A 27,615-nucleotide genomic window follows, 5' to 3' on the forward strand; every position below is an offset into this window, starting at 1 on the left:
GGTCATGACTCACAGATCGAAACCCACTTTATAATCTCGTCAAGGTTCCAACTGACACACACCCATAACCTGATCATGCAAAACAGTCCGACACGAAAGGCAAACACCAAAGGAACAGGATGAATCTAACAGACACTTTGGAAGTAGCAAAGGGGGTTGCTAGCATCCAGCCCTCACGGAGAGACAAGCAGATAGCACCCGGACCCATTTACGTAAAGATAAACAGTACACCTTTTGTGTATGCTGCAGACTCTCCGAGGATGGCAGGAAGCTTGACATTCACACATACTCCAGCCATGATTACCACCATTCACACTCATTGTTTAACATTCACACATACTCCAGCCATGATTGCCACCATTCACACTCATTGTTTGACATTCACACATACTCCAGCCATGATTACCACCATTCACACTCATTGTTTGACATTCACACATACTCCAGCCATGATTGCCACCATTCACACTCATTCATACCCAATCTCCTACATCCTGACTCATGAAGTATATAACATGAAACATCGCGCGGGGAACGGGAGAGCGATCGAGACTCGTACCTCGGTTGGTCTCCGCCGGCGTTAAACACTTTAATAAAATTACCGATTGTCGAACCGCACTCTGGGCTCGGACTGAGTTCATTTCATCCGCGCTAACAATTGGGGGCTCGTCCGGGATGACGACGGCTACTGGATCTCTGCGAAGTCTCTGGGTGAGTATCTTTACTCTTTTACATCTCCCGTAAAAGTTCCCCAGAGCCCCGCAAGGGACTCCGCTGCCGGCCGTTATCCGAACCTGTGAACAGAGTGTGTCCGACAGTCAGGTAACGATAGAGTACTCTGTAAGTGTGTGTGTGTGTGCGTGCCTGTGTGAGTGATCCTCCGCGGGTGGGCGATTGGGATCGCGAAGCACTGGTAAAGGTGTGCATGAGACCGTTTTGATTTTCGTTTACTGTCATTTATTGTTGACGGGTTCTCGTAATTGATGGACTGAATTTCGTTGCCCGACGACTTTCGGCACGAGACCCCGACAGATTGACCCCCCTGTGTAAAACACCGACAAACAAAGCCTTCCTGGATAACCTCTGCGGTGGAAGGTTAGGGGATCCCATTGTACGTTGAACCCGGTTTTTATTTTGGCGCCATTCCTTGAGTCCGCGGTAAGGTCTGGAAGGCCGACGCGTGCGACAAGACGGAAAGTCCTCCAAACCAGCCCGACGAGCGGAGCCTCTGGGCCAAGCTTTCGCCCATTGCCTCCGCAGTCCCGGGTGGTGGCCTCTGTGGGATTCGCGCGGAGAGGTCTGAGTTCACGCTCCCCCTGCACACGGCCCCCTGGTTCACGCCCGGTGCCAGCGGGTACACACGGCCGCTGAACTTCAGATGGTGAGAGAAAGAATAACGGGTTTTTTTTAAGGTTGCGCGCCCTGGTACAGGCCCGTCCCGGGCCCTTTTTATTTCATTTTTGTTTTTTTTAGTGGTCTGCGCTCACGCCATTCCCCCTCCCCTTGCACATGGGCCCCTGGTTCACGCCCGGTGTTCGCTGGGCACGCACGGTCATTGCGCGTTAGGCAGTGAGAGTGAGACTCACAGTAACCCGGGGTTGCGCGATCGGGTATATACACACACGCCCCGTTTGTACCTAACCCACACCTGCCTTCGTCGACCCGGGGGCTAGGGTCCGATTTCAGGGAGTGGGCTCCCCAACTGGGAGATGAATAAGTTAGCGCCAGTTAAATCTTTTGCGCTCCCACCCTGGTAGTGTTGTTATTTCTAAGTCTTCTTTCCATTACTCCCGCTGCGTCCGCACCCACCCCCCCACCCCCAACATGGCATGCGATTTAGAATGGGGGCCAGAAGGCTCCCTTACTCATTTCATAGCCGACGAGAATAAAAAGGTCATCAAGGCTATGCTCCGATCGGGCTGGCGGCCCGCCGACCCGCTGGATGCCCAGCGGGAGTGGTGGGTCCGTCAAAAAAGGGATATATACGAGAAAGCCTGCATCCTTGTGCTTCAGGCAGATGTTAGGCTCGGTTGCAAGGTCCAACTATACGTGCAAGATAAGCAGAAACAGGCCTCAGAACACATCGAAGCCCAGGCACTTGCCAACCGTACGATCCTACCGACATTATCTGAGCATTCAAGCGCCCCACCGTCCCTCACCTGGGACTGGGAGGGGCTCGTGGACAACACAGACCCGCGGGAATCACACGTGAGTCTAGCTCGCGCTGCCCCGGTTAAAGTTGAATATACCCCCGGAGGTGGGGAGAAGGGGAAACCAGCGTCCCAAACCCACAGCCCACGCCTGAAAATGACATACGTCTCCTTAACCCCGGGTGATACGATGAAACTCGTGAACAGGCTCACCACCCTCAAGCCCCGCCACAATAAAGCTGAATTTTGGCAGCGGCTTAGGGAGATGCAGATATGCCACAACCTCCACAATAGGGACGTGGCCGGTCTGGTCCGGTCCAAACTCTTTCAGAACCTGTGGTCCATGCTCTGACCTGCGCACCAGAATGGGTCCTGGTTCGCCGACCTCAGCGACAGCCGTCGCGAGCAGGAGGCCGCCCTTGCAGACTTTAAGGCCGATGTCAGCGAGGCTCTCAGCCACACGCCAGTCGACTGGAACGCCATTGTGGCTGTCACCCAGAAACCCGGCGAGGATGCTCAGGAATATGGGGCCCGTAAGTTCGAGGCCTTCCAGGCGCATAGTGGGATTCCCGATGCTGACCGGCAGAACCCCGCATTTATCCAGCTATATAAAGACAGGTTAGGCCCCATACACCAGGCTGTCCTCCGGACAGGCCTGGTACCCTACGTCTCTTTCACAGAGCACGAGAATTGGGCCATGTCCCTTGATAACCATCCACGGCCACCGTTGCGGCACTTTCGACACCCGGGCCGCTCGTTTGCTACTGCTGCAGACAGACGGGTCACGACAATAAAAGCGCCCTTGAGGGTAGATGTATCTCCACTAGATCGGTCGCTGCACTCGCACCCTGCGTCTCTATCACCTGGGACTGGACCGGAGACGGCGCCTTCGGAACAGTCTGCCAGTTGGTCCCGGAGGTTTGGGCCACAAGCAAGCAGGACTGCGGCATTGTCCGTTGCCCTCTAGAGCGGATACTCCGCCCTTTACACACCCTGCACCGACAGTACGCGATCAAACCCGAGGTGCTGCGCGCCACAGAGGTCATTGTGGCCGAACTCAACAGTCGCGGTGTCTTGCAACCCGCGGTGTCCACTACCAACTTCCCCTTTGGCCAGTCCATTAGCCGGATGGGAGCTATCGGCTCACCATCGATTATACGGCACTCAACCGGGTCACACCTAAAGAGCACACCATTGTTGCCAGCCCGTCCATCATCTTTAACGGCCTAGAGACTTCCCACCGGATCTTTACGGTCCTGGACTTGGCAAACGGCTTCTGGTCCATCCCGCTGCTCCGTGACTCTCAGGACAAGTTTGCCTTCACGCTGCGAGACAGGCAATACACATGGACCCGGCTGCCTCAAGGCTTTCACAACAGCCCCAACATTTTCCACAGGGTCATGAGTCGGACCCTCGAGAAATGCGACCTATCCCCTTACTCTTGCATCCTCTTACAGTACGTGGACGACCTCCTGATCGCGTCCATGGATGTGCGCTCCCACCTGGGAGCCCTGACCACCGTCCTGCGCACCCTCGCCCGGGCAGGTTTTAAAATCAGCCCCACAAAGGCCCAGATCGGCCTGGCCACAGTCCGATATCTGGGCCACGACATTAGCCAGGGTAGCAAGACCCTGCCTCCCGATCGTAAGTCGGCCATCGCCGACATGCCACGGCCGGACACGGTCAGGGGTATCTGCCGCATTATGGGCGTTTTCAACTACTGCCGCGCCTTCATAGCGCATTTCGCCACCATCTCTGAGCCCATACAGCGCCTGGTGAAGGGGGGTAGGCCCGGGGCAGTGAGCGTGGAATGGGGACCCGAGCAAGACGATGCCTACTCCACGCTAAAAACCCACCTCCTCAGTGCCCCGGCCCTACGCCTTTCCGACCTCTATAAGCTCTTTCATGTCTTTTATAGCCTGGAAGGGGCGTTCTATAGCGCCGTGGTCACCCAACTCTCCAGGGACCGCATGAAGCCCGTAAGGTACTACTCTACTAAGGAGTCCCCCAGTCGTGAGGGGGATGCACCACTGCGTGGCCGCACTTGACTGCGCCGCGTGGGCGGTCTGTTCTGTGTGAGCCGGTCACCATGTCCGGTCAGATCATCCTGCACACCAGACACACTATAGTGGAGCTCCTGAACACAGGACGCCTCCGCACCATCTCTGACGCCCGTAGGCCAACCTGGGAGGCAGTCCTCCTCCCCTGGGACCAATTCATTAGAATAGTTAGGGACACGGGAACGAACCCCGCGGACGGGATTATAACTGTAGGGAAACCCCACCACTGCCAGGCCGTCATGGATTCAGCTGAGGAGGACTACATTGCCGATAGTCCTTTCTCGGACCCCGACCTGGTCCTATACGTTGATGGCTCACGCCGGTTGGTTGAGGTGTCCTACCGGACGGGTTGGGCAGTGGTCGACGACACTGGGGCCACCCGAGAACAGGGGACATTTGACGACGATACCTCAGCCCAAGCCGCTTAGCTGGTTGCCCTCACGGCAGTGCTCCGCATGGGGGCGGGCAAGCGGGTGAATATTTTCACCGACAGCCAGTACGCTTTTGGGGTAGTCCATGACTACATGACAGCATGGAGCCGCCGGGATTTTGTCACGTCCGGCGGCGGCCAGATACAACACGAGAACACAGTCCGTGACTTAGTGGCGGCAGCGCACCTTCCCCTGCTCGCGGCCGTTGTAAAAATCAAGGCGCAACAGCGGGCCACCACCGCTGAACAGTTAGGGAACCATTGGGCCGACCAGGCCGCCAAAGCCGCCGCAGGTGCCCCTCTACCTTCCTCCCCCCCCGCTCCACCCCCCCGGACACGCTGCACCTGTGAATGAAGTCCGGGACGTTAACGTCGTGGATGTCTAGAGCGGCGCTCAGCCCGAGGAAAGGGAGGACTGGAGGGCAAGGGACGCAATCCCTGACCCCGATGGGGTGTGGCGCCGTGACGGCAAGGTAGTGGCCCCCGCGGCCATCAGGGCAACCCTGATATGACTACATCACGAGCCCGGCCATGCAGGCCGGCAGGGGACCCTCACAAGGCTGCAGACCGACTGGTAGTGGCCAGACTTGGCCGCGACGTGGCCAAGCACTGCCGTCGGTGCATTGTCTGCGCCCAACATAATCCAGGGAGGCCCTTGCGCGTTCCTATGGCCCACCAACCACGGCCCAAAGGGCCCTGGGAGAACCTCCAGGTCGACTTCACAGGACCCTTGCCCGCCAGCCGCGGCAAGAAGTACTGCCTGGTCATAGTCGACCACTTCACGCGCTGGGTAGAGGCTTTCCCGACACGGGACTGCACATCAGCCACTGTGGCCAGAATCCTGGCATTTGACATCTTTCCGCGATGGGGGGTCCCCCTCCAGATTGACTCAGACCAGGGAACACATTTCATGGGACGCGTGATGAAACTGGCCTGCTGTCTCCTGGGTATCAGGCAGCACTTCCATGTCCCCTTACACCCCCAGAGTTCGGGCATGGTCGAACGCATGAACCGGACTCTCAAAGTGGCGATCGCGAAAGCGATCGCCGAGACCGGTCAGGACTGGGTGGACGTCCTGCCCTGCATTCTGATGCACCTCAGAGCCACCCTGGGCCATTCCACTGACCTCACTCCCTTCGAACCCATGATGGGCAGGGCCATCTGACTACCCGAGACCGCGAGACCGTCATCAAAGGGGGCGAGGACATGACCCCACTTAGAGAGAGGATGGCCCATTACATCAGACAGCTAGACGTGCAGTTGCGGGCCCTCAGACAGACCACCCGTGATCAACAGGACATCAGGGACCAAACGAAACAGCAGCAACAACCGCCTCCCTAACCCCTCCCGGGCGTTGGGGACAAAATCCTGGTCCGGGCCGCCCCGGACCGGCCTGACTTCGCCCCTAGGTGGCTGGGACCGCAAGAGATCATCCTCACCAGCGACACCTGCGCCTGCGTCGATATGAAGGGGAAGGGCAGGTGGAAACATTGGTCCCAACTTAAACCTTTCCCCCAGGCCCGACTGGACGGACGACAAAGACTTAGACTGTGGTCCCTGTCCCTAACCACACGGGATCACTGCGTGGAGTGGCCGGAACATCGGCCCAGCCACCTGACTGGCAGCCACCACCGACTTATTCCCCTGCTCACCCGCACTCCCCCGACACGTCTGACGAGATTTTAACATTTTCTCCCCTGACAGCAACAGTGGTGGACCGGTCCGGGGAAGGGGGGGGTGTGGGGGATGGGGACGCAGAACACATGTACGTTTACTGATCATACACCCTGATAAGGGTCTCTCTCTCTCTCTCTCTCTCTCTATCTATCTCTCTCTCTCTCTCCTCCTTTCTCTTTTCTTTCACAGATCATTTCCCACCAGTGCACCGTCCTCCACATCCTCCTCTTCGCCATAGGACTTGTACCCTATTCCTCCGGAGCTTCAGACAACGTCTACCACCATGGCGTTGCCTTCAACTCATCCAGTGCCATCTGCATCCCTGTGAGGGATAAGCCTGACAAGGTAAACAAATTTTTCAACGCCTGGCTGTAGGTGCTCCCGGACATACAGACAATCTGCCTACTCTGCACATTGGAGCGTGACCCACGACCAACCTGCCTACGACGAGCAGATATACGCTATGCCAGACGACCTCACTTCGGCCCCAGCCTTTGACGCGTTCGCAATACGGGACCTGTCCATTTGCGGTTACTATGAACCGACCAATGCCGCCGTGATTTCTCTGTATTTGTGTTTCTCGCCCTCCCCCCAACCACACCACCAACAACCACGACTCCCGAGATACTACTGTGCCCCTCTCTGAGGCCGGGGCACGCGGGGGGACTGGTATCATTGGAGGAGGTGGAAGTCCTTTATGATAACGTCCGACACGAGGTCGTGCCCATGGTGGTCAATATATCGGGCATCTGGGCACCGGAATATTGCACAGCACAGGTACGCAGCCTATACACCATGATGGGAACAGAGGTGATAGAGAGGGCTATAGATGCCATGGGGGCAACCCACTATCGAACCGACATACACAACACACAACGACACAGACGGGACATTATCAGTGACACCCTCACAGGACTCAACACAGGAACATCCGTGGTAAACTCCCTAGATATCCATGGCCTTAACGAGAAAGTCAAACAGCTAAAAGGGGTGATGAGAGACCTGTTAGCGAGATCCCTCATACACCAGGCAGAACAGGCATTTCTGGGGGAAGAGGGAGCACACCTTCAGCTCGACGGCATTGCAGTCCTGGAGAGACATGCCCACACCATCAACCGCCTTATTGATCGGGAAAGGGAGAACACGGCTCACATTCAGGAGGGCCAGCTGTGCCATGCGTATGGCCTGTGGATGGTAGCCCAGATCCGACACAACCTGGATCAGATACAAAGCGGGGAGGTGCCCGACTGGATCGATAGCACCAAACTGGCCTCACTCGCAGGATACTCTAGGCCGCTTGATAGCCAGACCCTGAAGGGAATGACCCGGGTGTACCCGGTGATTCCCGACTGTGAGGTCAGCGAGGCAACGGGAGTCGGGATGGTCCTCCTGATCCCAGTGGTCACCCCGGGCTCTGGGCCATTTCCCCTGTTCCACATCAAAAACATTGGAGTAATATGGGAAACCGCCTCCCTCAAATATATTTTGGCACACGACACAGCCATCTCCCGAGACAGCGCAGTGTATGGGGTGCCACTTGCAGGCTGCAAACAGCAAGGGGCAATCACAATCTGCCCCCACCCCTTACGGCGGAGTGAAACAGCGGAATGCGGGTTCAACCGTACACAGGGCTGCACCCTTGAGATCGAACCCACGGGCCCCCACTTCACTAGGGTGGGGTATGGTGGCAGGGGACAATATTGTGTCCCTACCCTTGAAACGTCCTTCTGGTTCAACGGACTGCAATGCCCGATTCCCCAGCACGAGCTCTGCTTCACCCCTAGGGGCCCAGTGACGATTGGACAAGGCCATATCTCGGAGGTCCGACATCGGGACCCCGAGTCTATACAGGCCGCCGACAAATTCAGAAACACCCTTAGGGAGTACCAGGAGCCCAAACAAGCTCCCACCCCATATTTGGCCGATGTCTTGCGGGAACGTAGGACTCGGGAGGGACACTCAGTAAAACTATACCATCAATTACAAGCCCATATCAAAGACCTAGAGGAGGATGCAGAGACAGCTCTGCAGACCCAGCGCTGGGCCCAGAGGGTTTGGAACTGGGGCCTGAATGTCAACATACACCACTGGGTCAGAATCATCTTCCATGTCATCGTGGGTGTGCAGTTACTGCTAGCTCTGGCCTGGCTCCTGGTCACTCATGCCGCCAACATAAGAAACGAAAGGCCAGAAAGGCCATGCTTCACGTCATAGACTCCTGGCGAGTAATCAGACACCACGAGCTCACGGAGCTCGAACTAATGTAATCAACTCCCGGGACTATCCAAAGGCCCCATGACTGCAGCATGACGGCCGGCGGAATGTACCGGGCGGGGTAGCAGCTTTTAAGATATCGGCTTCGGGGGTGTGGACGTGGCCAACCCCTTGCCGAAAGGGGGGCTGAAGGCGGGTATAAAACGCCCCGTGTTTACCGTGGAGCAAGGCCCACATCGGGAGAACCAGCGGTATCCATTTTAAGCCAGCAGTATCCATTTTAAAGCAAACAGTATTCATTTTAAGACAGCAGCTGCCAGACCGACCGCGTGATCGGGAGAAGGGGGCCCAAAGACAGATCCAAATACACACCGGACCAGACGCTAGTCATGACTCCAGACAATGGTCATGACTCACAGATCGAAACCAACCTATAATCTTGTCAAGGTTCCAACTGACACACACCCATAACCTGATCATGCAAAGCAGTCCTACACAAAAGGCAAACACCAAACAAACAGAATTAACCTAACAGACACTTTGAAAGTAACAAAGGGGGGTGCTAGCCTCCTGCCCTCACGGAGAGACAAGCAGATAGCACCCGGACCCATTTACATAAAGATAAACAGCACACCTTTTGTGTATGCTGCTGACTCTCCGAGGACGGCAGGAAGCTTGACACTCACACATACTCCAGCCATGATTACCACCATTCACACTCATTCATACCCAATCTCCTACATCCTGACTCATGAAGTATATAACTTGTAACATCGCGCGGGAAACGTTAGAGCGATCGAGTTTCGGATCTCGGTTGGTCTTCGCCGGCGTTAAATACTTCAATAAAGTTACTGATTGTTGAACCGTACTCTGGGCTCGGACTGAGATCATTTCATCCGCGCTAACACGACTAAAACCATCCATGTCCCTGAAACATCCTCTTTGTGACTGTATCCAAGCTCATTCCCTACATCTACACCTCCTTCTGTTTGAACAACCATCCAATGTCTATACCCCTCTGTATTACTAACTTCATCCAATCACAAAAAAAAGACAACAAACTTGACTATCGCAGTAACCTCTTCCAGCTCCTCGCTCTCACTGTACACTATCCTGTCCCTACTACCTTCCCTATCATGTCATTTTATCCCTGCCACTCTCACGATCAAAATAAACCTCTTCTATCTCTACAACACCGTCCAACACTCAGTTTCCTCTTCCTACTCCCCACCATGTGCATGTAATCTCTTTTAGTCATTAGAAACATTTGTCTGTTGCCTCATCCAGAAACGATGACAATATATATTTCTCTGACGAATGCCACCTCCTATATTCCTCCTTGACACAGTAAACCTCTCCAACCCCGTCACACATCCCTTTTCAATCAACTCCTGCAGCCTCCACAGGATGAATGCCTGTCCAATCTCATTAAATCTCCACCAGACTCCGATGGCCTCCCAATCTCCCTAGTCCCTCTAAAACACACGATCTCTTAACCTCCTCCAATCATTCCTTACCTCCCTATCTCTGTCACCCCCCCAGACACTCCAAACCACCCTATCTCTCTAACTTCCCCCGTGACTCCAACCCTTCCAATCTCTCTAACTTCTCCCAGTGACTCTAACCCATCCTATCTCTGTCATCTCCCCCAGTCACTCTTTCCCTCCCATGTCCTTAAGCTCACCAAATCACTCCGTCACAACCTCCACAAAAATAGGGCTGAAGGGCCTTTTACTGTGCTGTATCATTCTATTCTCTAATTTGTTGGCGTCTACCCTGACAGTCTCTCAGAATACTTGATGTTTTGTTCAATTTCTCTCCCATTTTTCGAAATGCCAATGACTCAAACTCAATCTACTCCACCTCCTCCCACCATCTCCACGATCAGCCAAGTGAACCTTCTCTAGCCTGCCTCCAATGCAATAATATCTTTCCTTCGGGCACTTGTACTGTTCATAATACTCTAGGTGCCTTGTATAGTTTAACAAGACCTCCTTATATTTAGACTCCATTCCCTCTGTAACAAATGCCAGCATTTGATTGACCTACTGACCCTGTAAGCGACCTTTTTCAGATTGATACACAAGGATTCCCAAAACCATTTGTGCAGTCAGTCTGAAAACAAACACTGTTAACCTGACATTAGGTTAAGAACGCCCTGGAGTGTATTATGAAGGATATGACCATAAATGATAACTGGGCACTGAGAAACAATTGGAGACGCATAATTTTATAAACGGGGAATATTTTTAAATCTGTTGGATTCTATATCCTGCTGTGAGCATAAATGGCCGAATAGATAAAGGTTGGGGTGGCTATTGGTGGTTGGGGGTTATTTGAAATTTCAGAGGCATTTCGACAAGTTTCAACAAGGGCTAAAGCGTAGCGAGAGAGAGAGAATAGGGCCCCTGAAAGGTCAATGAGGCTGTCTACGTGGAATCACTGTTGATGAGGGAGATGGGAAACAAATATTTTGCGTTAGGAATTACTGTGGAGAAAGACATGGATGCTCGGGAATTTGGGAAAATACATAGTGATGTCTTGAACAGAGTTTACGTTGGAGAACAGGAGGTGCTGGCTGTCTCAAAATGCAAAAAAGTTGATAAAAACTTGGAACATGATCAGATATATCCCAGCGCCTTGTGAGAAGTTAAGGAGGAAATTACAGGGCCCCTTGCATCATTGAAAGTTAGTACAGACCAGTTAGAATGTTGGCAGGAGTGAGTAATTTGTTGGAGGTGATTCTGAGAGAAAGGATGATCATGCATTTGGGAAGACAAGGAATGATTACTGATAATCAGTATGGCTTTGTGTGTGGAAATTATGACTGAGTGTTTGTGGAGGTAGACAAATAATAGTTCAAGGCAGAATAGTGGATGATGTCTCCTGGACTTTAGCAAGGCCTTTGACATGGATCTGCATGGCAGATTGGTTAGTAGGTTTAGATCAGACATAACCAAGGAGCACTCACCAACTGGATACAAAACAGGATTCACGAGAGGAGACAGAACGTGTTCACAGAGGGTTACTGCTCAAACTGCAGGCCTGTGACCAACGGTGTGCCATGGGGTTCGGTGCACAGACACAACATGACATCCCAACTCCGAATCTCCATGCTCTGACCAATGAAGGCAACCATCGCAGCTTGTCTACCTGTGACACCATTTATATAAACAGTTTGGATGAGAATACAGGAGTCATGGTTAGCAAGTTGGTGAGTGACACTGAAACTGGTGATAAAGTGGATAGTGAAGAGCGTTATCTAAGAATACAATGGGGTCAGCAGTACTGCTGGCCAGTGAGGTTAGGAATAGCACGTGGAGAAATGCACAACATTGTATTTTGCTAAAGCCAACTAGAGCAGGACTTTTACAGCTAATGTTCGGTCCCTGGGTAATTTTGTCAATAGGTGAACCAGGGATGCAGGTACACAGTGGTGGTGTCACAGGTAGACAAGCTGGGATGGTTACCTTCATTGGTCAGAGCATGGAGAGTCGGAGTTGGGATGTCATGTTGTGTCTGTGCAGGGAATTTGTGTGGACACTATAAAACCATTGTTGATTATGTGGAAAAACCGATCTATTTCACGTATATGTTTGAGAGAAGGCTAGCTGACATTCTTACCTGGTCTGGCACATATGTGACTCCAGACCCACAGCAATATGGTTGACTCTGGAAAATTCGCAGTGGGGCAAAGAATGCTGGTGCAATCCGTGACATTCTCGTCCAATGAATGAATAAATAAAAATCCCTACCTCTGCAAACACCTCTAGCCGCAGAAATTCGTAATGTCTTTGTAACATCATTCAGGCCCTGACCGCTCTCTGTGACACTCTCACCACCTCCAACACCTTCACGTCTTCCTGTTCCTATCGTGTCATTAAACCCTGACAATAATTCCTCTTCCTACTGCCCTCCTCCTGCTAGTGGCCCCTTAGTGATCCCTTTAAAAATACTTCCATATTTCTAAAACATTGCCCTCTTCAGAATTGTTAGTTTTGTTTTTGTCTTCTGAGCATCTCTTAATCAAATCTGGTAAATCCTGCGAATTACAGGGCCAAGACTGTCCACAGTGGGGGAGGAGCATTGGGAAGGGGTAGAGCACCTCGAGACTTGTTGTGGTGAAAAAGAGGAATCCCGGAGAAAACAGCATAAGGAGTGTGCTGCCACACCAATGCCCCACCCACTCCCTTCCCATGGCTACCTTCTGCCCCAAGTGTAACATAGTCTGTGGAAGGTCACATCGGTCTGTACAGCTACCTACAGAATCCCCCTGAGAGTGGGAGAGAGTCAGCCTTGAGGTAGGAAGAGTGTATTCCCTCACAATTATCCCAGCCATTTTTACAAATTCCAATAATTCCCTGTTAATACAGTGTTTAACAATATAATGCTGTAAAGGGGCTTGAACATTGCCCTTCCACTTCTGTTTTCTCACCATTATTCCCCAGAATTTGGATTTGTAACCATTCGTAACCTGAGGTCACACATTTTCTTGGTAATTCTAATATTATCTCTAACAATGAGAGTTCTCCATCCTCCTTCCCATTCTGCCTGACTTTCCGCAATGTTGTGTAGCTGTGAATATTAATGCCCCACCATTTTGTTCGCCCTGTGCCCACGTCTCCCTGATGGCGATCAGATAGAAATCACACGTGCGTATCTCTTATTGCAGATACCTTGTGCATTCAAATTAAGAAAATGTAATTTACTTTTTTCCCCTATTTCCTGTCACAAACCTATTTACTGAGGTACAATTTTAACTAAACTCAGTCTCTTCCTGTTTCTTCCTGTTTGTCTTCATCCACATCCCCATGGTGTTCTAATATTTCAAGCTTTTCCTCTGGACTTGGGAATTTCCTTTCAGCTGAGCCCTGTCCCCCCTCATCTCTGTCGGTTTCAAGCAGACTGTATAATCCTGGTCACATGGTCAGCACAGGAGGAGCCCATCCCAATAAAATAGCCTGTCTTCCCTGAGGACTGGTAGCAGTGCTCACTGATTCAGAACCACTTCTGCTGCCATCATGGTTTGATCCTGAAATCTTCCTGCACTCTTGTAATATCGCTCTGTATCTTTCCATGTGATATCCCTCACTGTGAGGGTCCAATTGCTGTCTCTGTCAGCATATCTTGCTCTTGCAGCTACTCTTGAGCCAACAGAATTCTCCACTCCCCAGAGACGTAGCAACACAGCCCAGGGATGGAGACTGGGATTTCCCCCATCTTTGGTAAACTCAGTCCCATTCTATATATGTAAACCTCACTGCAACAGTCTCGTTTACCATTCTGCCTCTTTCTTTGTCTCCTGCAAATAAACAGGATGTTCCTCTCTCAGCCGAATTCCAAACTCCTCTCTTGTACATAATTACATTGAAGATGGTTGGTCAGCCAAAAAGAGATGGAGAGAGCGATCTGGAGCCTTCAGTATATCCAGGTTAGATAATTCACAGTGAACAGCACAAGGAGGAATTAGTGGCCTTATATATGCGGACCTGGAAGACAGGACATAGATACAGTGCTGGGCAAGGAAAAGCAACATCCTAGGCTTCATTCCCACCATTTCGTGAAGTTCCTGCTTTCATCTTTGCTGTACTGGTCCTTACTGAGACAGCACAGGAAGCTCCTATCATCCATACGATGCTCTCTGTCTGTCAGGTTCTCCAATCCCTAACACCATATTCCCAAAACTTCTCCAGTGGATACTAAATTCCTTCATCCCTGGAAACCCCGACAGTCCTGTCTGTCCTTGTAAGCCCCTCCTACCAATGTCAATGTATTTGCCTTTAACCTCTCCATCCGTCCCGATCCGTGAAAACTTCTCCAGCTCCTAAAACCCTGCCTTATCTGTGAAAAGTTCTTCAGTCCACTGAACTGTCCCAGTCTGTGTATTCCGTTCCAGACCTGAAATACCTCCCTGTCTTTGTAACTATGTCAGGATCCTACCTGAGAATTTCACTATCTGTGAAATCTCCCAAGGAATCCTGACCTTAGGAACTTACTCCACCTGTTAACTTCCACCATGGCTGTGGACACCATCAAGTTCTACAGTCCCTGTCATGGAATTTAGTCTCTACAATCCTAATGATGACCCTCAACTTTTCCTCTCTAAAACAGACTCAATCTCTGTAAACTCTGCTGGTCCCTACTACCTTACCTATGCATGTAATCTGCTTCATTCACTCCAAATCTTTAGACCATTAACGACATCCCCATATGACTACACTATTTATTTCTGCCGTAATGCTCATGATGACTCTTACCATGTACCATCCCTACATTACTCCATTTCTCTGAAAAATCCCCCTTATTTGTATAACCCTCCCTATCAATGTCACCTGCTCCAGCCTCCTCAACTCTCCTAATCTCTGCAGAAACCGTACAGTCAAATCTGTTCCAATAACCTCTGACGTCCTGATCTTTCTAACTCCCTTTAGTTTTGAAAATCTCCCCATTTCTGAAATATAATATCCTACAGTGCCTGAAGCCCTCCCTACCTTTGTATGCTCATCCATTCCCGACAACCTTCCCTGTCTTTGTAATATCCTCCTGTACCTTGAAGCCTCCTGATTGCTGAACCCTCTTCAGGCGCTGTACTTGCTCTCTTTCTGCTTCTTTTCCCTGCTCTTAGAGATCTCCCTATCTATGATCCCCTGTTGTCTCTGCATCCCTCCCTATCTCTAACCCCCCACCAAAACCCTCCTTACATCTTGTACCACTTCCAGTCCCTTCAGCATCTTCTAGAACTGCAATCTCCACATTTGCCAAGGCTACTCCAGTTCTAACAATGTCTTCCAGAATCTGAAACCCACAAGCTCTCTAACCTGCAAGTCGGTCTATAATCCATGAACATCTGCAGCCACCACTACTACCTTTCTTTGATCCTCTAGTCCCATTAATTTTCCCATTCTTGCATTATTAAAGCCTGTGTATCTTCGTACTGTCCTAAATCTTTCTTCTCTTTCTAAATTGCTTAATTCCTCCACTATATTCATATAAATCTACAGCCTCCCTCTCTGTGAAACCTTTTCCAGTCCTGACAACACCCCAATCCATGGAACCCCTTTAATCTTCCCTTGTTGGGCAATCCCTTGAGGTTTCTGATGATTTCCCGATCTCAGCATCAACCCAATTTTTGTGACTCTCCAGTTCCCATCAGACTCACTTTCAATGCCAGCTCATCCAGACTCTACCCCCATCTGTAATCTCCTTATCCTTCTCCAAATTCTACAAACCTAATCTACTTAAACCTCACCCGCCCCCAACCCTCCTGACCACAGGACCCTCTTTCAGTTTGTGCAACCCTCCTCATCTGTGTAACTATCTCCAACCCAGCAACCTAGCATTGCCCATTGCCTTCCTGTCTCTGTAGCCTCCAGATCCGAGAAGCCTTCTTTTATCTGTAAACATCTTCAGTCACTACAACATTCCACATCTCTGATCGTATATACAATACTCTTTTCCGTGAAACACCCGTCTGTGCCTCTCAGTCTGTCTGCCTCTCCCTACATCTATCCCTATCCCTATCTCCTGAATCTAAACTAACTCCCTCTATCTCTGTAAATTCCTCCAATTTCCAAACCCCTTTCTCACGCTGACATTCTTGACCAGATATAACTCTGTTTAACTCGAACACCCTGAAGCCCTGTAAGCTCCCTATCTCTGTAACCTGTACCCATCCGTTCAACCCCTCACCACTCCCCGCCCCCACCCAATATTGAGGAAGAACTCCCTGCATTTGCCATAAGGCAGATGGAATGACAGTGAACAGATATAATGGAACTGTCATTCCGGAGATGTAGCTGCCTAATGACCATCACAGGGAAGAGAATATTCAAGGGTTGTTGGGATGAAGGCAGGCTTTGTCCATTTGACAAAAACACATAATTTACTTTTTGCCACAATTTCCTTTCACAGCCGAATTCGCTGATGTGCCACTTTAGTTCAGCTTTGTCCCATCCTGTTATTTTCTGATTGTTTTCAGCCACATTCTCATGCTGCTCCAATGCTTCACCTTTTCTCTTTGCATTTGGAAACCTCCAATTACCTGACCCCGTCCCTGCATCCTCTCTGTCAGTTTAAAGCCCTGTCCATGAACCTACCGACACAATTGGCCGGGGCCCTGGCACCAGCACAGTTCCAATTGGACCATCCTAATGGATTTTTTTTTAAAAGTGTGGTGTGAGTCTCTGTCTGACCACCCTTTCTTGCCTAGCCCTAGCTGCCCTTGAGCTGTAGGGGGTAGTGTAATTTTTAAACGGTTAGCTGCATTTTAGTCCTTTCTACCTTATAGTAAACACAAGCATGTAGGGGGTAGTGTAATTTTTAAACGGTTAGCTGCCTTTTAGTCTTTTCTACCTCATAGTAAACACAAGCAGACACTCGAAACTGTTGCCGGACCTCCCCCACGTTTATATGAATGAAACAGTTGTAACAGCTTTCCTCGATAGTTGAGAGACCGCCCTTAACCACAGTTGTACAACATCATCCATATAAGGAAAGAACGGGAAGCTCAAACACTGATTGGCCAAGTGAATAACAAAATAATCGCAGGCACCAGAACCCAAATAAGGAAACCAGTGGGGAATCCTAGCACTCGTTGGTCAAGACAGCAGTAGTAGACCCAGCCCACATATACATGTATATAATGCGTGGAGATTACTATGCTTGTGTGTGTGTACCTTTGGGAACAACATCCGACTTTGCAAAGTTGAATGAAAAAGTTTTGGACAGACTCCTCCGTGTCTTTGTTCCTGGGAAGGGAAATACAAAGTGCCGTAGATGGGGCTGGACAGCCACTTATCTGGCACAATTGGGGGCTCCTCCAGGATGAAATAATTATTGCGGGGGGGGGGGGGGGGGGCATTCTCTTCGGCTCACGGATCAAGCCTGATTACAACAAAGACGCGTCTAGTATATATTTATACTTCTCACTGATCAGCTTGGTCCGTCGGCCGTCGGCCAAGAGAGGACGTGACCCGGCTCATTTAAAAATAATTTTGAATCCTGGAAAAGGAACACACGGACGAGTGCTGGGACGACCGGTTAGTGACTATACACGGGGGTACACACATTTAAAAAGGCCAGACAACTCCGTGCATGGATCAAGGTAAGAGATTCTTTTGTTCTTCCTTGTTGGCCGCGTGGTTTTGACGGTCATCTGTGAAAACGCTTTGGGCGTTTAAGACCAGGACCGAAGATAAACCACGGGAAATTGTGGTTTTGACGGTCATCTGTGGAAACGCTTTGGGCGCTTAAGACCAGGACCGAAGATAAACCACGGGAAATTGTGGTTTTGACGGTCATCTGTGAAAACGCTTTGGGCGTTTAAGACCAGGACCGAAGATAGACCATGGGAAATCAGACTTCTAGATTTACTAAGGAAAAGTCAGGGAAGACTGCAAATGGGAAAGAAATACCCCCCGATAGTCCATTAGGTCAGAAGTTCAGTCTATGGACGGACAGTAGTAGAACGAAGGACTTAAAGAAAGAGACCATGATAAAATATTGTTGTTTTATATGGACCAAAGAACCTATCCGCGCCCCCTCGATAGTTTGGCCCGAGTATGGGTCTGATGAAGACTGGGTGTGTCAAATCCTAAATGTTTATGTTAACAGAAAACAACCGTTTGACCCAGAGGAGAGCAAATATGCTGCCGCCTGGTTGGCGGGCGACGGCGAGAGTCCCACACGTCTCTATCCTCTGATTCCCCAAACAGACTCGAGGAAGCCCCAGAAGTCTTGGGACATCCTCACCGACGGTTTGCCACCATCTGCCCCGCCCCCGTATATACCACCCGCGCACGACCAGGCGTCCAGCGCGGACCTCCCTCCAGCAACGGATAATTCCGAGTCCCAGCAGTCTATGACCAGTGAGGAAGGGACTGCTGTGGGGGGGCACAGGAGGGGGTGCAGAACTCACCCCAGGCACTAGGAAATCAGTCCGACTCGAGATGCGGAGAGGTCGAGAAGAGGGATTGAGAGCTGGGAGTAGAGACAATATTGAACAGCTGAACCCCTTACGAGAGGTGCCGTTTGGGAATGAATGGTCCGGGTTCGTAGTACAACCTTTAAATTCTGGGGATATCCGGCAACTCCGTAATGAACTACCCCGTCTACTGGTCGACCCCGTCAGTGTGGGAATACAACTGGACCAATTTCTGGGTCCCAGTATATACACATGGGCTGAACTGCAGGCCATGATGAGATTACTATTTAATTACGATGAAATTGTTATGATCCGGAATAGTGCAATGGCCATTTGGGATAGGGAGCATCAGGACGGCCCTCAGCGTGGAGAGCAGAAGTACCCCTTAGAGGACCCCCGGTGGGATCATAACGAAGCGGGGGGACGGGCCAATATGACAGACCTCAGAAGCCTTATAATCAGGGGGATCCAAACCTGCGTGCCCAAACAGCGGAATTTAGCGAAAGCATTTGAAGTTGGACAGAAAAAGAATGAATCCCCGAGTGAGTTTTTAGACCGTTTGCGGGAGTCCATGCGAAAGTATTCAGGTTTAGACCCCGATGGGGAAATAGGCAAGGGCATGCTTAAGGTGCACTTTGTGACTAAGTCATGGCCTGACATTCAGAAGAAATTACAGAAAGTGGAGGATTGGGCTGAAAAGGATGTTGCAGAATTATTACGGGAAGCACAGAGGGTGTACGTTCAGAGGGATGTAATAAGGGAGAAACATAAGACAAAAATGATGGTGGCAGCCGTACGGGAAGCTTGTAAGTCCACCGGAATGGGGGAGGGAGATTATGGGGTGGAAGGAGGAACGTCGAAGAAAAGTTGGAGAGGGAGAGAAGCGAGACGGGGCAGAAGTGAGAGAGGAGGATCTTATGGAATTGAGCGCCCTCAGAAGGCCGGATGTTACCATTGCGGGAAACTGGGACACTTCAAAAGGGATTGTCCTGAGTTTAAAAGGGAAAGAGAAGGGATGTATGAAATGGAGTGTGAACAAATGGATTAGGGAAGTCACGGGAGGATCGGAACACGGGCCTACCAAGAACCCCTGGTAAATTTACGGGTGGGCCCATTTAGACAAGATGTTACCTTCTTAGTTGACACAGGCGCCGGCAGGTCCTCAATTCCTCTCCATCCTAGTGGGGTTGGCTTCCAAGCTAAAACATTACTCATTTCAGGAGTTAAGGGTGGGGTTTTTAGTGCGAAAATATTCGAACCACAACCCTTGCGGCTGGAGGAGGAGGACCTCCAGGTGGAACTCCTTCACCTCCCCCATCTTCCCTATGGGTTGTTGGGACGGGATTTGATAGTCCGTTTCGGATTGCGAATAGAAGTGGGAGAAGAGGAAGAATTAGCCGTTACCATGTCATACCATCGTGAGTCCCGATTGACAGAGATAGACCCTAGGGTTTGGGTCGCCAAAGGGAACCGGGGAGGACTCGCAATTCGACCTGTGGAGGTAAAATTAAAGCCCCAGAGCCCCGACATCAGAGTGCGCCAATACCCCATCTCTTGGGAAGGGAGGCAGGGCTTGAAGACAGTTATGGAAGACCTAATAAAAGATGGATTCGTAGAGCCCTGTATGTCACGATACAATTCCCCCATCCTGCTGGTCCGGAAGTCGGACGGGAGCTACCGAATGGTCCAAGACCTAAGGAAAGTAAATAAAATTGTCCAAGTACGGCACCCTGTGGCACCGAACCCATACACTATTCTGGGGCGAATACCCCCGGACCACGGCTGGTTTAGTGTTATAGATTAAAAGGATGCCTTCTGGGCGTGTCCCCAGACAAGGACAGTAGGGATGTTTTTGCTTTTGAATGGGAGGATCTGATACTGGCAGAAAACAACAGTACAGGTGGACCGTGCTCCCCCAAGGATTCACTGAGTCCCCGACTCTGTTCGGGCAGATTCTGGAACAATTATTGGAGGGACTAACCTTGTCCCCGGCCCTAAAGCTTATACAATACGTGGACGATCTCCTTTTATCCGGACCCGCGGAGGAGGACGTCCTACTTGGGACTAATGCCTTGTTAAATTACCTAGCTGAGAAGGGGTTAAGAGTGAGTCAGAAGAAGCTCCAATATGTCGAGAATGAGGTTAAGTACCGGGGACACTTGATAAGTCAGGGACAGAAACGAATAAGTCCGAAAGAGTGCGGGCAATAATTGAACTAGGCCTCCCAACGACCAAAAGGGAGTTGCGGAAGTTCTTGGGACTCTTAGGCTATTGTCAGTTATGGATAGACGACTATGCCCCCCTTACTAAAGACTTGTACCTGAAACTCATTGAGGAGGCACCCAACAGAATAAAATGGGAGGAGGAGGAGAAAAAGTTAATTGAAATCCTAAAAGGAAAATTGATGGCCGCACCTGTTTTAAGCTTGCCGGATTTTAGTAAGACATTTCGTCTCTTTGTGAACTCCAGAAAGGGAACTGCTCTTGGAGTATTGACCCAGGATTGGGGGGGGGGGGGGGGGGGTGGGGGGGGGGGGGGGAAGGAAGCCCGTGGCTTTCCTGTCAAAAATTCTGGATCCAGTCTCCCGAGGGTGGATGGAGTGTGTCCAAGCGGTGGCAGCCACGGCAAAGCTGGTAGAGGAAAGCAGGAAGTTGACTTTCGGGGCCCCCTTGACAGTCACTACTCCCCACCAGGTTAGATCTATCCTGAATCAGAAGGCCGGGAGGTGGCTGACTGACTCGAGGATTCTGAAATATGAAGCCATATTGTTGGACCGAGAAGACCTCCGAATAGAAGTCGGGAGCTGCCAGAACCCGGCGGACTTTCTTTGGAAAGGGGAAGGGGAGGAGGAACTGGAACACTGCTGTTCAGACATAATAGAGTACCAGAGTAAAGTGAGGGAAGATCTGAGGGATACCCCCTTACATGCAGGAAGGCGGTGGTACATTGACGGGTCCTCTCGAGTGATAGATGGGAAGAGACACAACGGTTATGCTGTCATTAGTGAGACTGGTTGGGAATTAGTGGAAAGTGGACGGCTACCGAATGCCTGGTCCGCACAAACGTGCGAATTGTACGCCTTGCACCGGGCTCTGAGGAATTTAGAGGGAAGAGCCGGGACAATCTACAATGACTCCAAGTATGCCTTTGGGGTAGTACACACCTTTGGGAAGATCTGGAAAGAAAGGGGAATGATAAATAGTAGAGGAAAGGAGTTGGTCCACGAGGAACTTGTAGCCATGATCTTGGAGGATTTGTTGCTGCCACAAGAGATTGCTGTAGTACATGTGAAAGGACACCAGAAAGACGATAAAATCGAGACCCTGGGGAATCAATTGGCAGATGAACAGGCAAAATTGGCTGGGATGGGGAAGGAAGTAATAAACTGCCTGGTAAGGATTCCCCAGATATCCGAAATTACCGAAGTGCCCACGTTTACTGACAAAGAAGAAACTCTTCTCGCGTCTCTGGGGGGTACAAAGGATAGGGAAGGCAAGTGGACCTTACCCGATGGCCGCCAGCTACTAAATCGACCGTTGACGCGGGACATTATTGCCCGTCTACACCAAGGGGGTCACTGGGGCGCCCAGGCACTGTGTGATGCCTTCCTGCGCCGATATGCTCACCCTGGTCTGTACACGGTAGCCAAGCAGGTCACAGGAGATTGCATAACGTGTCGAAAGATTAACAAAAGGGGGCTGCGGCAGCATGCAAGACAAGGGGGTAGGAGTCCGGCCTATAGGCCGTTTGAGTATGTCCAGGTAGATTACACTGAGCTCCCCGCCATAGGTCGCCTGAAGTATCTATTAGTAGTGGTAGATCACCTGACAGGATGGGTGGAAGCTTTCCCCACTACCACGGCAACGGCAACTCAGGTTAGCAAGATTCTACTCGAGCAAATCATCCCACGATTTGGGCTACCCCGCGCTATTGACTCTGACCAGGGGAGCCACTTCACCTCGACCGTCCTCCTGAATGTAGTGCAAGCAATGGGGATTGACTGGGACTTGCACACCCCCTGGCATCCCTCCTCCTCGGGCAAGGTCGAAAGAATGAACCAGACCATCAAAAAGCAGCTAACCAAGCTCACTCGTGAAATCGGCCTGCCTTGGACCAAATGCCTACCCCTTGCCCTATTGCAAATTCGCACCCAGCCAAGGCGGGATTTGGGCGTCTCCCCTTTCGAAATGCTGTTTGACCTCCCGTTCCATGGGCCGAAGGGGGAACCTCCTGTATTTGAGTCTCGGGATATGTTTGTGCAAAAATATGTGGTGGCTCTGGGGTCTGCTCTATCTCGTTTACGCCAACAGGGACTTTTGGCACAGACGCCGCCCCTCGAGTTTGCGGTGCACACCGTCAAGCCGGGTCAGTGGGTCCTGATTAAAAGCTGGAAGCAACGTACCCTCGAACCAACTTGGGACGGTCCATTCCTGGTACTTTTGACGACCGAAACGGCTATCCATACGGCCGAAAAGGGCTGGACACATTACACTCGAGTCTAGGGACCAGTGCCACAACCGGCGGAGGACGAACGAACCTCTCTGACAAAGACATCGAAGGAACAGAGACCCTGAGAACGAACTAATCGGACTTTGGCGCGTCTAAAGGAACTGTGCCTTCGGGCTACGGGTGTCGCGAAAACAAATGCGGTCAATCGTATTGTTAACTTGCTATGCCATTATCCTTGGGCTGGATCATAGTGTGCGTGTTACCCATATTGGCCTCTGGAAAAAACAAGCAGAGGACCGTCGGTGGTTCTCCATCTCCGTGCTTGCCAAACAATCAACACAGGCATTTAGCTTAGACCTATGTGAGTTGGTGCCCTGTAGGACTAAAAGTCAACTGAATCAAACTAAGCGGAACCGAGAGAGAGAAAGGGGATTCCAGGGTCAGACGTTAGTCTTACAATTGCATGGTAGGGAAGGCCTAAATAGGCCTCCCGCCCCCGGGGTCCAGGCTATGGTGTCAGTTGTCCGTGATCCCATCACCCCTGGACGGGATTGTGGGCAGAATCAGTGCAATCAGCTCTATCTGACCATAAAGAACTTGGGAAAGAACGGGGCGAGCCTTAATAGAACAATACTGGGTATTAGAGTTGGGGGCCAGGCAGGATGGGGGGGGTGGCGGGGGGGGATGCAGCTGTGCTGCACGTATATCACGGTCATTGAAGCTGAGTCTAGGGGCTCATCCACCACTGATAAGCAGGAAAAGATTAGAATAATTGAGGTGACGGATTTGGAAAAGACCTTTGAAATAGAAACGGGTTACGGGGAGGCGAATGCCTGGATGGAATGGGTCAAATATACTGTGAGGAGCATGAAAAAGAGTGATTGCTACGCATGCACGAGTGCCCGCCCTAACCCTCAGGTGGTCCCATTCCCGCTGGGTTGGGAGAAACACCCACGAGCCATGGACTGCATGATAAGGCTGTACCAGGACCGAGAGGCCTGGAACGACCCCATTTGTCGACCCTTGAGTTTGATGTTTCCCCCCGTCAGGTCTGAGGGGGCGCCCCGCCCGCCATCATTCTCAGGGGTAACGGGTACGCACCAGGCCTGCGTCTCTCGGACGGGACTACAGTGGGACGACGATGTGGGGACATTTGACAAGTGCAGCGGATCAATTCGGCTGGTCAATGAAACTACCGGGGGCGGGAATTACTCCCACATTCATGTGCCTAGGGCAGACCTCTGGTGGTACTGTGGTGGGAGGGTTCTGCGACCGACCCTGCCCCAAAAATGGACGGGCACTTGTGCGATCGTTCAATTGGCCATCCCATTCACCCTGGCATTCGAAAAACAAGAGCAACCCCGTTCTAGTGGAAGAACTGAGAGAGCTTTGGAGACCTCTTTCGATGATAACATATATTTAGATGCCATAGGGGTCCCCAGGGGTGTTCCTGACGAATACAAGGCTAGGAACCAGATAGCGGCGGGTTTTGAGTCGTCACTGTTCTGGTGGGTGACCATCAATAAGAATGTGGATTGGATTAATTATATTTACTACAATCAGCAGAGGTTCATTAATTATACCCGGGATGCAGTGAAAGGAATAGCAGAACAACCGGACGCCACTAGTAGGATGGCGTGGGAAAATAGGTTGGCCTTAGACATGATGTTGGCAGAGAAGGGGGGTGTTTGTGTCATGATAGGCACTCAGTGCTGCACTTTCATCCCCAACAACACAGCCCCTGATGGGTCCATCACCCGCGCCCTGGATGGACTCATCACATTGGCGGACGAACTGGCCGAAAATTCGGGCATCGACTCTGGCCTCACGGACTGTTTGGAAGCTTGGTTCGGTAAATGGACGGGGGTGGTCGTTCCCTTTCTTGTCTCATGTATAGTGGTGGCAGGAGTACTCACTGCCCTTGGGTGTTGCGTTATTCCCTGTGTCCGGGGATTAACTCAACGACTGATCAAAACCGCCCTTACTAAGAAGGATGTTCCCTATGGGCAGTTTGAACGAATAAATCTCGAGATGGAACAACGTGAATCCCTCTTGGGCGGGGGTAGCATTAGAGAAGGGCAGTTTGATGAACAAGCTCGGGAGTTATTAAATGCCCTGGAGAAGAAACTTACGGTTGAAAAATTACAGGCCGTAAGAAAAGACACGGGGGATTTGTAGGGGGTAGTGTAATTTTTAAACGGTTAGCTGCCTTTTAGTCTTTTCTACCTCATAGTAAACACAAGCATGTAGGGGTAGACGGTTAGCTGCCTTTTAGCCTTTTCTACCTCATAGTAAACACAAGCAGACACGCGAAACTGTTGCCGGACCTCCCCCACGTTTATATGAATGAAACAGTTGTAACAGCTTTCCTCGATAGTTGAGAGACCGCCCTTAACCACAGTTGTACAACATCATCCATATAAGGGAAGAACGGGAAGCTCAAACACTGATTGGCCAAGTGAATAACAAAATAATCGCAGGCACCAGAACCCAAATAAGGAAAACAGTGGGAAATCCTAGCACTCGTTGGTCAAGGCAGCAGTAGTAGACCCAGCCCACATATACATGTATATAATGCGTGGAGATTACTATGCTTGTGTGTGTGTACCTTTGGGAACAGCACCCGACTTTGCAAAGTTGAATGAAAAAGTTTTGGACAGACTCCTCCGTGTCTTTGTTCCTGGGAAGGGATATAAAAAGTGCCGTAGATGGGGCTGGATAGCCACTTATCTCGCACAAAGGTAGAAGGAGATGGGGGAACGAGATCGGGGAATGAGATAGGAGAGGAAGGAAGGGGGATGGATGTGGGGGAAGGAGATGGGGAAGGAGATTGGGGGAAGGAAGTGGGAAGGAGATGGGGGAGGAAGCGAGAAGGAGATGGGGGAAGGAAGGGAGAAGGAGATGTGGGAAGCAAGATAGAAGGAGATGAGGGAAGGAGATGGGGGGAAGGAGATAGGGGAAGGAAGGAAGGGGGAAGGAGAGTGGGGGAAGGCGAGTGGGGGAATGAAGGGGGAAGGAGATCGAGGGGAAAGGAGATGGGGGAAGGAAGGGGGAAGGAGAGTGGGAAAGGAGAGTAGGGGAAGGAGGGGGGAAGGAGATGGGGGAAGGAGATGGGGGGAAGCAGATAGGATGGGAAGGAGATTGGGGGAAGGAGATTGGGGGGAAGGAGATTGGGGGGAAGGTAGTGGGAAGGAGATGGGAGAAGGAGAGGGAGGAAGGAGACGATGATGGGGGAAGGAAGGGGGAAGGAAGGGGGAAGGAGATGGGAGAAGGAGATGGGGAGAAGGAGATGGGAAAGGAGATTGGGGGGAAGGAAGTGGGAAAGAGATGGGGGAAGGAGAGGGAGGAAGGATATAAGGTAGAAGGAGATGGGGGAAGGAAGGGGGAAGGAATGGGGAAGGAAGGGGGAAGAAGATTGGGGGGAAGGAAGTGGGAAGGAGATGGGGGAAGGAGATGGGGTGAAAGGAGCGGGAGGATGGAGGAAGGAGATGGGAAGGAAGGGGGAAGGTGATGGGGGAAAGAGATGGGGAAGGAGATTGGGGCGGAAGGATATATGGGGGGAGGAGGTGGGGGGAAAGGAGAGAGAGGATGGTGGAAGGAGATGGGGGAAGGAAGGAGGAAGGAGATGGGGGAAGGAGATGGGGGAAGGAGGGGGAAGGAGATGGGGGAAGGAGGGGGAAGGAGGGGGGAAGGAGATGGGGGAAGGAAGGGGAAGGAGTTGGGGGAAGGAAGGGGGAAGGTGATGGGGGAAGGAAGGGGGAAGGAGATGGGGGAAGGAGATGGGGGAAGGAGAAGGGGGAAGGAGATGGGGAAGGAGATTGGGGAAGGAAGGGGGAAGGAGATGGGGGAAGGAAGGGGGATGGAGATGGGGGAAGGAAGGGGAAGGAGATGGGGAAGGAAGTAGGGGGAGAAGGAGATAGGGGAGAAGGAGATGGGGGAACGAGATAGGGGAAGGAGATAGAGGGGGAAGGAGGTGGGGGGAGAAGAGGGGGTAGGAGATGGGGGGAAGGGGGTAGGAGATAGCAGAGAAGGAGATGGGGGTAAGGAAGTGTGAAGGAGTTGGGGGAAGGAGATAGAGAGAAGGAGATGGGTGGAAGGAGAGTGGGGGAAGGAAGGGAGAAGGAGATGGTGGAAGGAGATGGGGGAAGGAAGGGGGTAGGACATAGCAGAGAAGGAGATGGGGGTAAGGAAGGGGGAAGGAGATAGAGGGAAGGAAGGGGGAAGGAGATGGGGGGAAGGAGATGGGGGAAGGAGATGGGGGAAGGAGATGGGGGAAGGAGGAGGGAAGGAGATAGGGGAAGGAAGGGGGATAGAGATGGGGGGAAGGAATGTGGATGGAGATGGGGGAAGGAAGGGGAAGGAGATGGGAGAAGGAGGTAGGGGAGAAGGAGATAGGGGAGAAGGAGATAGGGGAGAAGGAGATGGGGGAACGAGATAGGGAAAAGAGATAGAGGGGGAAGGAGGTGGGGGGGACGAGATTGGGGAAGGAGATAGAGGGGGAAGGAGGTGAGGGGAAAGAAATGGGGGAAGGAGATGGGGAACGAGATGGGGGGAAGGAGGGGGGAAGGAGATGGGGGGAAGGAAGTGGTAAGAAGATGGGGAAGGAGATGGGGGGAAGGAACGGGGTAGGATATAGCTGAGAAGGAGATGGGGAAGCAGATAGAGGGAAGGAGATGGGGGAAGGAGAGTGGGTTAGGAAGGGAGAAGGAGATG

The sequence above is a fragment of the Chiloscyllium punctatum genome, chromosome 52, assembly GCF_047496795.1.
Source record: "Chiloscyllium punctatum isolate Juve2018m chromosome 52, sChiPun1.3, whole genome shotgun sequence".
Lineage (NCBI taxonomy): Eukaryota > Metazoa > Chordata > Chondrichthyes > Orectolobiformes > Hemiscylliidae > Chiloscyllium > Chiloscyllium punctatum.